Here is a 10,602-nt window from a genome sequence, read left to right as displayed (position 1 = left end):
GAACCGTGATGTTGAGGGTCCAGGTCTGATTCCACAAGGAATCTTCTTGTCTGGCCATTAGTCCACATATAACAGGAAACTGGTCATCACCGGGAGACGCACAGCAGCACCAGGCACCTGCAGGAGACCAAGGAAGAGCAGCATGCATCCCTGCCAGGTGGGCTGGGGTCTGCCTAACCAGCAAGGAGCAGAGAGGCCAGGCACAATGACAGAGGCAACAGCCCAGCAGGGGACAAGACACAGGAAGACAGAACTTGAGGCCTGACCTCTGCCTGCCCGCCCCAGTCAGGGCTGGCCAAAGAGTAGGGAACCTCATTTGGGTAGGAAAAGTGTCTGACACCCTGTGAGGAACGACCAGGAGGAGGGGTGGAAGGATCCAATCCAACCTGGCGAGTTGAGAGCACAACAGATTGAAGGGCTTCTTCCCCTGGTGAGGCCTTGGAGCTCACTGAGGCTGACACAAGTGACTCCCTGTGCTAGGAAAGAGCGAGCTCATGAGGAGAGCCTTCCAAGACATCAAGAACACTCCGAGAAAACAATATTTTGTCAAGTTAAGGGTAAATTAATAAAAAACACATGGAATGTATTTCTCTAAAAATATACACAACTCTGAAAATCAAAGGGGGAAGGGAGCTGGTGAAATCTGTTTGGGGTCTGGCAGAATCCAATGTGTTTGGGAATGAGGTACAGCTTTGGGAAACAGGTTTTTCCTATTATCTCTCTTTTTCTTCACCCATATTTCTTGGAATTTAAAGTCCTGAAGGGGGTAAAGACCTTAGAAGTCATCTCTCTCATTTAACATACAAGAAAGCCGAGGCTCGGGAGGCCTGGCTATCGTGTGGTATTTCACAAATACGCAATGGCAAGCCTTAGCAGTGCCTGAGGAACTTTCCAGAGACCCTCAAAGTCACACTCCTCTTCTCTGCCTTCAGGTGACACAGCCAGGAGCCATTCAAGATCACAGGGTCCACGTACCCCGGGATCTTTTCCCCACACTCAGACCACCCTTACACACTGGGTAAAGAGGAATACAGTGGATCCATCCTGATATTAGGGCTGGGGCAGGCTGGGGGAGCAGGCAGGACAGAGGCCCCTGCCTGCAGGTTCGGTGCTCTCCATCTCTATCAGGTCTGGAGTGAGGATTGTCAGAAGTCATTCAGACGCTTACCGGGAGGAGACGGCTTAGATATGAGGTATCCCCAAAAGCTCCCATGTGAGACAACAGAAGAGCATCCTGAGGTGGAAGTGATGGGGTAATGAAGGCCTCAGCCCAGTCAGTGGATTCATCCCCTGATAGGGAGGGGTCAACTCCGTGGTGACTGAGGGGTAGGGCGTGGCTGGAGGAGGTGGGCTTTGGAGGTCATGCTTTGTGGGTATAAATTTTGTATCTGGCAAGTGGAGACTCTCTCTCTTCCTACTAATGTCCTGAGCTGCTTCCCTCCACCACACTCTTTCACCAGGATGTTCTGACTTGCCTCTAGCCTGAGGAATGGGGACAGCCTAGTATAGGCCAAGACCTCTGAAACCAGGACAAATACACTTTTCCTCTTCTAATTGTTCTTGTCAGGTCTTTTTATCACAGCAGCATAAAAACTGACTAAAGCAGAGACACATACATAATTCAAGAATGATAAAAGGATCCACCCTCCAAGAAGACCACCATCCTTGAAGCCCAAAATGTGCCAATCAAAACTGCTGGTGTTGAGCAGAAAGCAAGACTAGTTTACAATTATGGTCAGAGACTTCAACACCCCATTCTCAGCCATCAATCGAACCACTAAATAGAAAATCAGCAAGGATAGAAAAGACTTGAAAAAAGCCACCAAGCAGCATGCTCTAGTTGAAATACAGGACACTCTCCCCAACATCCGAAGGACACCCTTACCTCCTCTTCCTTTCTTTCTTTTCTTTTTCTTTCCATTGTGTCCATGTATTTCCAACGTATCCACTGCTGTGTCTTTGATCTGTTATTTTATTGCTTTCTCTTTTAGTTCCTCAGTTTATCTTCAAATGACATTGAGCCATTTATATATAGAACTTTATATGGTTCTGGGCCTCCCTCCTGATCTCTGTGCCAATGTTACTTACATTTCACAGACACATACATAATAAACCCTGAAACACATTATTATTCTGGTTTAAATGGTTAGTTATCATTTAAGGAGATTTAAATAATAAGAAAAATTTTTACACGTATACCCACGTGGTTACCATTGCTGGTGTGCACCATTCCTTACACAGATCCCTATTTCAATCAAGCATGATTTCCTTCTGCCAGAGGGACTTCCCTTCTCACATTGTGAGAGCAGGAATGTGCTTTCTGCTTTTGTGTCTCTGAAAACACCTTTATTTTGCCTTGGTTATAATTCTTCCTTGGGTATAGAAGTGGATGGATTTTTCTTTCAGTACTTGAAACATGTCCCCCCCCCCCCCATCCTCCTGCTTGGCATTATTTCTGATGAGAAATCTGGTGTCACCCTCATTTTTATTTCTCTGTCCGTAGCATATTCTTTCACTCTGGCTGTTTTTTAGGTTCTCCCCTCACCAGTGGCTTCCACAATTCTATCGTACTCTGTGGTAGGGTAGGATTTGGGGGACTTTTGTCTGTCTAGACGTTTCTTGTGCTTAGGGTGCATGGAGCTTCTTACAACTTGGGGTATATTATTTTCAAAGAAAATGAAATTTACTTCTTCACATATTTTACCCCCTCCTCCTCCCCTCCTGTAGGCATGCCTAAGTCACATATATTTAGGCTCAAGTCCATCTCACAACTAATACATGTTCACTTTTTAAAATTTTCTCTTTACTCTGTGATTCCTTTGAATCGTATCTATTGTGTGTCTTCAAGTTCACTAGTCCCCTCTTCTGCCACATCTAATCTTTTGTTAATCCCATTCTTTCTACACATGTATTTTTCACCTTAGACATTATATTTTTCATGCCAGAACTCTAACTTGGAATTTTTGAAATATATTCTATGACTCTACTTAACCTTTTTAACATATGGAACGTGACTATAAAACCCATCTTAATGTCCATGTCTGCTAATTCCAACACATGTGTCAATTGTGAGTTATTTTTGATTGATTGATCTCATTACAGACCATATTTTCCTGTTTCTTTGTACACCTCATAATATTTTACTGGATGGCAAACTTTATAAATTTTACCTGGTTGGATGTTAGATTGTTTGGATTCCTGTAACTATTTTTGAGTTTTGTTCTGAAACGCAGTTAAGTTACTAAGAAATGGTTTGATTTTTGGGGGGTCTTATTTTTATGATTTGTTAGGTGGATCTGGAACATTATTCAAGAAAATTATTCCACTATTCAAGCAAGACCTTCCTGAGTACTCTACCTCGTGTTCCATGTTTCCAGTCTGGCTGGTACAAGAGGCACTTTCCTGCCCCGCATGAGCTCTGAAGGGTCCAGCACCCTGGCAAACACACTCTCACCAGCACCCTCCAAACACTGAAGGGGAAGCCTCTGCACCTCTCCAGGCCTCCCTTCCCCCTCCAGCTCTCTCCCTCCAGTACTCTGCCCAATGGATTGCAGACACCTAGGTCCCCCTGCACTCTCTGCTCCATCTTTCCAACCCAGGGAGACTGCTAGGCTCCTGCTGGGTTTCCCCTCCCTGTGCTGTACCCCAGAAACTCCAGACAATGACAAGCATTTTTCATTACATTCTTAACTCTCAGGAATCACTGTTCTCTTAAAAATATTGCTTTCAGTTTTTTATTTCTGACAGCATGGAAAATCCCATTCCTGTCACTCCTCCTTGGGAAAAAGCAAAAGTCCTGCAGGAATTTAATCTGGGGACACAACCCAGCTGCAAAGATCTCAACAAAAATGCCACAGCTGGGAGTTCATATAGCATCCAGCAGGAATGTGGTTTCCAGGAAGCGGTCTGGGGGCCCGTGGTCAACAACCTGTCCTTCATTGTTAAATACCAGTGATAACATGAGAATACACTTCAGTGCCTTCCCTTTTTTTTTTTTTTTTTTTTTTTTAAAGAGAGAGTGAGAGAGGACAGAGAGAGAGAGAGAGAGAATTTTTAATATTTTTTTTAGTTCTCGGCGGACACAACATCTTTGTTGGTATGTGGTGCTGAGGATCGAACCCGGGTCGCACGCATGCGAGGCGAGCGCGCTACCGCTTGAGCCACATCCCCAGCCCAGTGCCTTCCCTTTGTACTCAGAATGGCTAAAGGTGGAGGGGAGAAAAGTTCAAAGTGAGTTTTAATTAACATAGAATTTGCTAATTATTTTTATTATAAACAGCTTATCAATCCAATTTTTAATTTGCACTAATGGGTTACAGCATCATATAAAATGATAACAGCATAGTTTTCAAAATAGCTTTTAAAAAATGGTATTAAAAATAACTGAGACTTCCAGGCATGGTGGCGCACACCTATAATCCTAGTGACTCCAGAGGCTGAGGCAGGAGGATCACAAGTTTGAGGCCAGCCTGGACAATTCAGCATGACCCTGTCTCAAAATAAAAAATAAAAATAAAAGTCTGGCAGTGTAACTCAGTGGCAGAAGGCCCCTGGGCTCACTCCCTAGTACTGCAGAAAGATTTCAAAAATTAACTCAGATATGAAGCCCTTATAATTTGCAAAGCAATTTCACATGCATTACCTTTTTAAATCTTTTCTAGCCACCTAGCCACTAAGGTTTTCAATGGTTATTTGGCCTCAAATGTGCTCAGCTGGAGCTATGACTCAAACACAGATCACTATACAATGCTGATGTATGACATGGAGCTAATTATAGATGCTAACTTAAAAAAAATTGATGTCATGTGGACAAAAGTTGGGGTCTGTCCTAAATTAAAGAAGTTCAGAGAGACAAGATAACAAGGTATAAAGTACAACTCTTGATTGGCTCTTGGTTCCAAAAATAGCTACAAACGATATTTGAGGAGAAAATTTTAATATTGATTGAATATTAGATCATATCAGAGAATTATAAGGAATGTCTCAGGTGTGACCATGGTATTGTCTTTGAAGGGGAATTTTTTAATGTTTTATGTATTTATTCAATAGTGATCTTAGGGTATTCTTTTGTAACTTTTTATTGGTGCATTATAATTATGCGTAATAATGGGATTCAATGTAATATATTCATATCTGCACATAACACAGTTCAGTGAATTTCCTTTATTCACTTCCCCTTTCCCTCTCCTCCACCCTCCCCCAGTCTTCCTTCTTCTAATTTAGGAGTCTCCTTTATATTTTTATGAGATCCTTTTTCCCCATTTTTCTAGCTTCTACACGTGAGGGAAAACATTCAACTCTGACTTTCTGAGTCTGGCTTATTTCAGTTAACTCGATGTTCTCCAGTTCCACCCAGTCACAAATACACGCCATAATTTTATTCTTCTTTGTGGCTGAGTAAAAGTTTGCTGTGTATATGAATCACATTTTCTTTACTCAGTCAGCTGTTGCCAGACACCGAGGCTCATTCCATAAACAGGCCTCTGAGTACTGCACTGCTGTAAACACTGGAGTGCGTGAGTCACTAGAGTGAAGCTGACTTCAGTTCTTTGGGATAAATATGGAGGAGTGCCAAAGCCGGGTCAAACGGTGGTTCCACACCTAGTGTTTTGAGAAAGTCCCATGCTGATATCCATAGTGGTTGGAGTAATTTACAACAGTGTTTAAGTGTCCCCTTTTTGTGGGGGAATTTTTTGTCCCTACCTAGGACATGTATAGTGAAATAATTTTGGGTAAAATGTCATGATTTTTATGACTTACAATTAGTTCAGGAAAAACTATATGAATATATTCATATACATATATAATAAAGGGAATGTGGATCATAACCACTGCTATGTCTAAGTGATGAGTATCCAGGTGCTGGATATATGACTTGCTCAACATTTCTGTGTGTTTAAAAATTTTCACTTAAAAAAAAAAAGATGAGAAAAGGAAATGATGTTAGACTAAGAACAGAAAACAAAATCTATGGAATGAGGAGTGGGTGTGAGGCCAGTGCAGCAGGCAGCAAGGAGTCCAGGACTGGGGGGCTCCTTCCTTATACTAGCCAGGCATGGCATCTTCAATGCAGTTAACTGAGAGGTAAAGTTGTTTTCCTTTCAACCAAAATCCACCTGAATTAAAGTGTTGCTAAAGTGGGTAGCTGGTGTGGCTGAAGTGGGTAGCTGGTATTACTAAAGTGGGTAAGCTCATGTTGCTAAAGTGGGTAAGCTGGTGTTTGTAGAAATACATTTGAATGCTTTATGTCCTTGTGGCATATCAATAGGAATTCAGTTTTTTTCCTCATTGTAAATACCCACTTCCCAATAGCCAGAAAGTGAGAAAATGAGTTAATAACGATTTTTAAAAGGTAATTATGTGTTAAGATGTACTGTCAGTTCTCATTACTCCTGATGGTTATGTTCTATAAAGTTGCTGGGAACACTGAATTACACATGCTGAACCCCTGCTCCCAGAGGAAATAGGTACCTCTAGATACACAGCCTACATAGATTACAACCTTAAATTCTAAAAACAACTCATTCTAGTAGGCTCCTTTTTTAATATTAAAAGAAAAAAATGAGATTTAGAAGTGTTCAATGATGGGACTGAGGCCACCCACTGACAACTGTGCGATCTGGGAATCAAACCTTGTGCAGCTGCCCTGGGGCTACAGCACTTTGCCTTCACTGCCCTGTTCCCTCCAAACTCCCTCCTTGGTCACCTCTGTGAGATGCTGAAACAAGAAGGAACATGGCCTCAGTAGCCCAGCTGGGAACATGAGCATCACCCAGCTCTGATTTCTATCACTCTGTACAGGTCTTTAAAGGACCATAAAAGTATAGAAAGTATTGATTTGGGGGATTGCAAATAGATTTTAGCAAGTCAGTGAATTTTCAAAATAAAATTTACAAGTAATGACAGCTGGTATTAATTTACAATCTTGAACCTTTCTACTAAATTGTAATGGGTAGTATCTATGCTAAACTCATTTTTGTAGTCAACAGTGCTTACTCCAGAGAAACACTATATAAGTAACTGAAAAGATTAAAATTAGCACCTAATTCCCACTAGGTAGTGGTTTACAAGACCAGTCAAGGGTTACATCTAATTCCTACTGGGCTTCAACCATCCAAACCAAGGATGAATAAACCCTTGGCAAAAACTCTGAGACTCACGTCATTGCCTCCAAACCCAGGGGAGGAGGGTGGGCAAGAATGCATGTCAAGCAAATGCCTGGAAAGCTGCAGAGCATACACTTATCAAAATTGTGAATCACTGTTTAAAGATCATGAGAAATCTCATGTTATGAATGGTGCTTAGTTTCTAGTTCACAAAGTGATATCTCACTCCAAGTGCCACTTCCTACTGCTGCCTGTGAACTGTAAATAAGTGCATCAAAGTCCACATTTTAGCACTGGCTCTTCAGTCTGCAAATCGAATCATCAGTGGACAATCCTGTCTCTGCCTTCAAAGCCTGTTAGTGACCTTCCACTGCCGTCTGTACTCACCTCACACACAAAACCAGCCATATGCGAGGTCATGTTGCCCTGAACCTTCTAGTGACAGACCCTTGTGACATTTCACAGAGGTGGATAAGTGAAAGGCGAGGTAGCCACCAAGAACCAAGGGCATCTGGGCACCTGGGCACCGGAGCACACGCCTGTAGTCCCAGACATTCAGGGGGCTGAAGCAGGAGGATCTCAAATTCAAGTCCAGTCTCAGCAACTTGGCAAGACCCTGTGTCAAATTTTTGCAAAGTGGGCTGGGGATGTGGCTCAAGCGGTAGCGCGCTCGCCTGGCATGCGTGCGGCCCGGGTTTGATCCTCAGCACCACATACCAACAAAGATGTTGTGTCCGCCGAGAACTAAAAAATAAATATTAAAAATTCTCTCTCTCTCTCTCTCTCTCTCTCTCTCTCTCTCTCTCTCTCTCCTCTCTCACTGTCTCTAAAAAAAAAAATTTTTTTGCAAAGTACTTGGGATGAAATACTTTGTAAGATGTTAAGATGGCGGAATAAAGAGATCACTTCCCTAGTGGTTCCATGGCGTGAACCAAGAAAACCAGACAGACAGCTTTCAACAAAGTGGGTAAATGATTAAGAATTAAAGGGACTTTACTGGAATTTAATACTGGATACTCAAAACAGATCAGGGACATAGTAGATCTTGTATAGTAAAATAAGGGGGAAAGAACTCCAGCCCCATAGCCATGACAGTGGCTGGAGTCACAAATCAGGACAGTCTCTACATGAACACAGTAAAGCAATAGAGGGATTAAAGGGGCCCCATTCTCCAGAAGACTGAGGTGTGTCAGGGTGGGACAATGCTCCAAAAACCAGTGAGCTGTGCTACACAGTACCATGTATTATTGGAGGGAAGCCACCATCTCTCTCAACATGCACAGAGGAAGGAACTATTTTGCAGCCACGACATGGGACAGGGGTAGCTGGGGGAGCCCATCACTGGCAGACCCAAGTCTGGCCCAAAAAACAAGCTGGATGACACTGGATGACAGAGAGTGTACCTAAGTGACCAGGAAAAAAAATCAAGCATTGAGAAAGGTTTACATGGGGGAGGGGGGGAAGTAGTTGTGGAAACCTGGCTTCCCCATCCTCCTCCAATCTGGCTGCTTGCAGGTCCAGCTAGAAGAGAGGCACCTGACCAGGAATTCAAAATGGCAGGAGCAGGAGAGAGTGGGGGGCGGGAGAGAGCGAGCTCAGAGACTGAATCACAGACCAGGAGTGATGGGGTCTGCAGGTGAAGTAGTAGGCTAAGAACAGGCTCCTACACCACATGAATGGAACCCAAAGGAGATTCCTGTGGAATTGCAATCCTCCAATCACAGTCTTCCAATGTGGACTGGTAATTGCTGGGCCTTGCAAGTGCATTGACCAACTGGCACTCAGCAAAGAGAAGGGAGCATACCTAAGCCTACACCCTGCCTCCAGGAGCTCCGCCTCCAGGACTAGCCCTCTCACCCTAGTAACCCCACACACCCTGAGGGTGGAGCAAGCCTCAAATTCCAGACAACCCCACCTAACTGCTGAGAAGGGAAGCTGAGAAACTTTTGAACCCAAAACAGAAACAATTGTTCAATTTTTCATCAAGATCTATTTCTTTTTTCTTTCACATTTATACCATTTTGAAACCAAGTATTTTTCATGCATGAGTTTATCGAGGACTGGGAACTCTGAATAGTATATTACAGTTTTGTTGATATGTTCTTTTATTTTCATTTTTTCCTATTTTTAACTTTTTTCTTTTTTTTAATTTTTATTTTACATGTATTTTTTCTCTCACCTGTTTCCTGGATTCTTTCTCTCTTTTCTCATGTTAACAGCCAATCTCTATTATGTCTTCTTTCAGTCTTCCTATGATTTTTTACTTCTATCTTCTCTCCTTCCTCATAAACATCACATCCTATACCACTTCTGTTCTCTCTTTACCCACCATTTGAAAATTTTGAAACACTTTTGCAAACTTACAGTAGGCAATAATTAAACACATCACTTCTGTTTATTGTGACAAAACTAGACATCTTAATAGGAGCTATTTGGTTAAAGGCTATATATTGTTTGCATTAGGTACTGTTAATATTGGTCTCCCCCTTAATGGTAAGGTTACTGGAGACCTTTGGGGACAATGTGGGTCTACAGGTAGAAACTGTACTGCCTCACATCCATGCTGCTAAATAGGTAGACACACAAACAACATCAAAAAACAAGGGAACAGGGCTGGGGATGTGGCTCAAGCAGTAGTGCGCATGCCTGTGGCCCGGGTTTGATCCTCAGCACCACATACAAACAAAGATGTTGTGTCCGCCGAAAACTAAAAAATAAATATTAAAATTCTCTCTCTCTCTCAAAAAAAAAAAAAAAAAAACAAGGGAGCAAATAGCCCCAAACCAAGATGCTTCAATAATAGAATCCAGCTGCAGACGACACTGATACCCCCAGAGGTCTTTATTCTGAGCACAGCAGATGTTAACTCCAACACTACCTCTGAGGTTGCTACCACTGACTCCTGGAGGTCTCTTCTCCAACCGGCTGATGCATACACTGCTACTGCCAATGCTGCTGCCTCTGATACCACTGCGCCACCCAAGGTCGCCTGGAGGTCTTCTTTCTGGGTGCTGCTATCCATGCAGCTACAGCCACCACTGCTGTGACCACAGACACCACTGCCTCCAACACTTACCACTGCTGCCCCCTGGAGATTGCCTAGGTAACTCTGCCCCCACAACCACAGTTGCAGCCGCTGCTGCAGACACTGTTTCAGTACCACTGTTGCTGACCCACTGCCTACTGCCACTAACCACTGCCACTACTGCTACTAACCACTGCCACTACTGCTACTAACCACTGCCACTACTGCTGATACCACCACCTAGAGGACTACTCTGGGGAGACTCCAGGCTTGGTTGCCCATGGCCACACCCATCTTGGGGCACCAAACAGAGCCTGGGGCCAGGGTGCCAGCAAGTTTACCACCAAAACAGCTTCTGTCTGGGGATTCCAGCTGGGTCCTACAGGTCCAGTGTGGGGGTGCCTGTGGGCTTGGAGGTGCCTGGGGTCTTCCTGCTGGGAGTGATGGTGACTATTCTCTTGCTTCTGTATC

At 43.4% G+C, this 10,602-nt stretch overlaps 2 long non-coding RNA genes across 2 annotated transcripts in view; one reads left to right on the top strand and one right to left on the bottom strand.

Annotated features, from left to right (window-relative positions):
• The window catches only part of LOC308651353, a 21,880-nt gene extending 19,634 nt beyond the window's left edge, over nucleotides 1-2,246 (bottom strand). The window contains exon 1 of the long non-coding RNA XR_014022527.1: nucleotides 1,886-2,246. This is a non-coding gene — a long non-coding RNA (uncharacterized lncRNA). The remainder of the gene's footprint in view (nucleotides 1-1,885) is intronic.
• A 1,955-nt stretch (nucleotides 2,247-4,201) lies between these two features.
• LOC308652394 lies at nucleotides 4,202-9,870 on the top strand. Its single transcript, XR_014022776.1, has 2 exons — nucleotides 4,202-7,742; nucleotides 7,959-9,870. It is a non-coding gene; the product is annotated as an uncharacterized lncRNA (long non-coding RNA).
• Nucleotides 9,871-10,602: the final 732 nt, after the last annotated feature.

This window comes from Spermophilus citellus (assembly GCF_964194105.1).
Source record: "Spermophilus citellus genome assembly, chromosome: 6".
Lineage (NCBI taxonomy): Eukaryota > Metazoa > Chordata > Mammalia > Rodentia > Sciuridae > Spermophilus > Spermophilus citellus.
The sequence above is the reverse complement of the archived record's forward strand: the minus strand, read 5'-3'. Positions and strand labels throughout refer to the sequence as shown.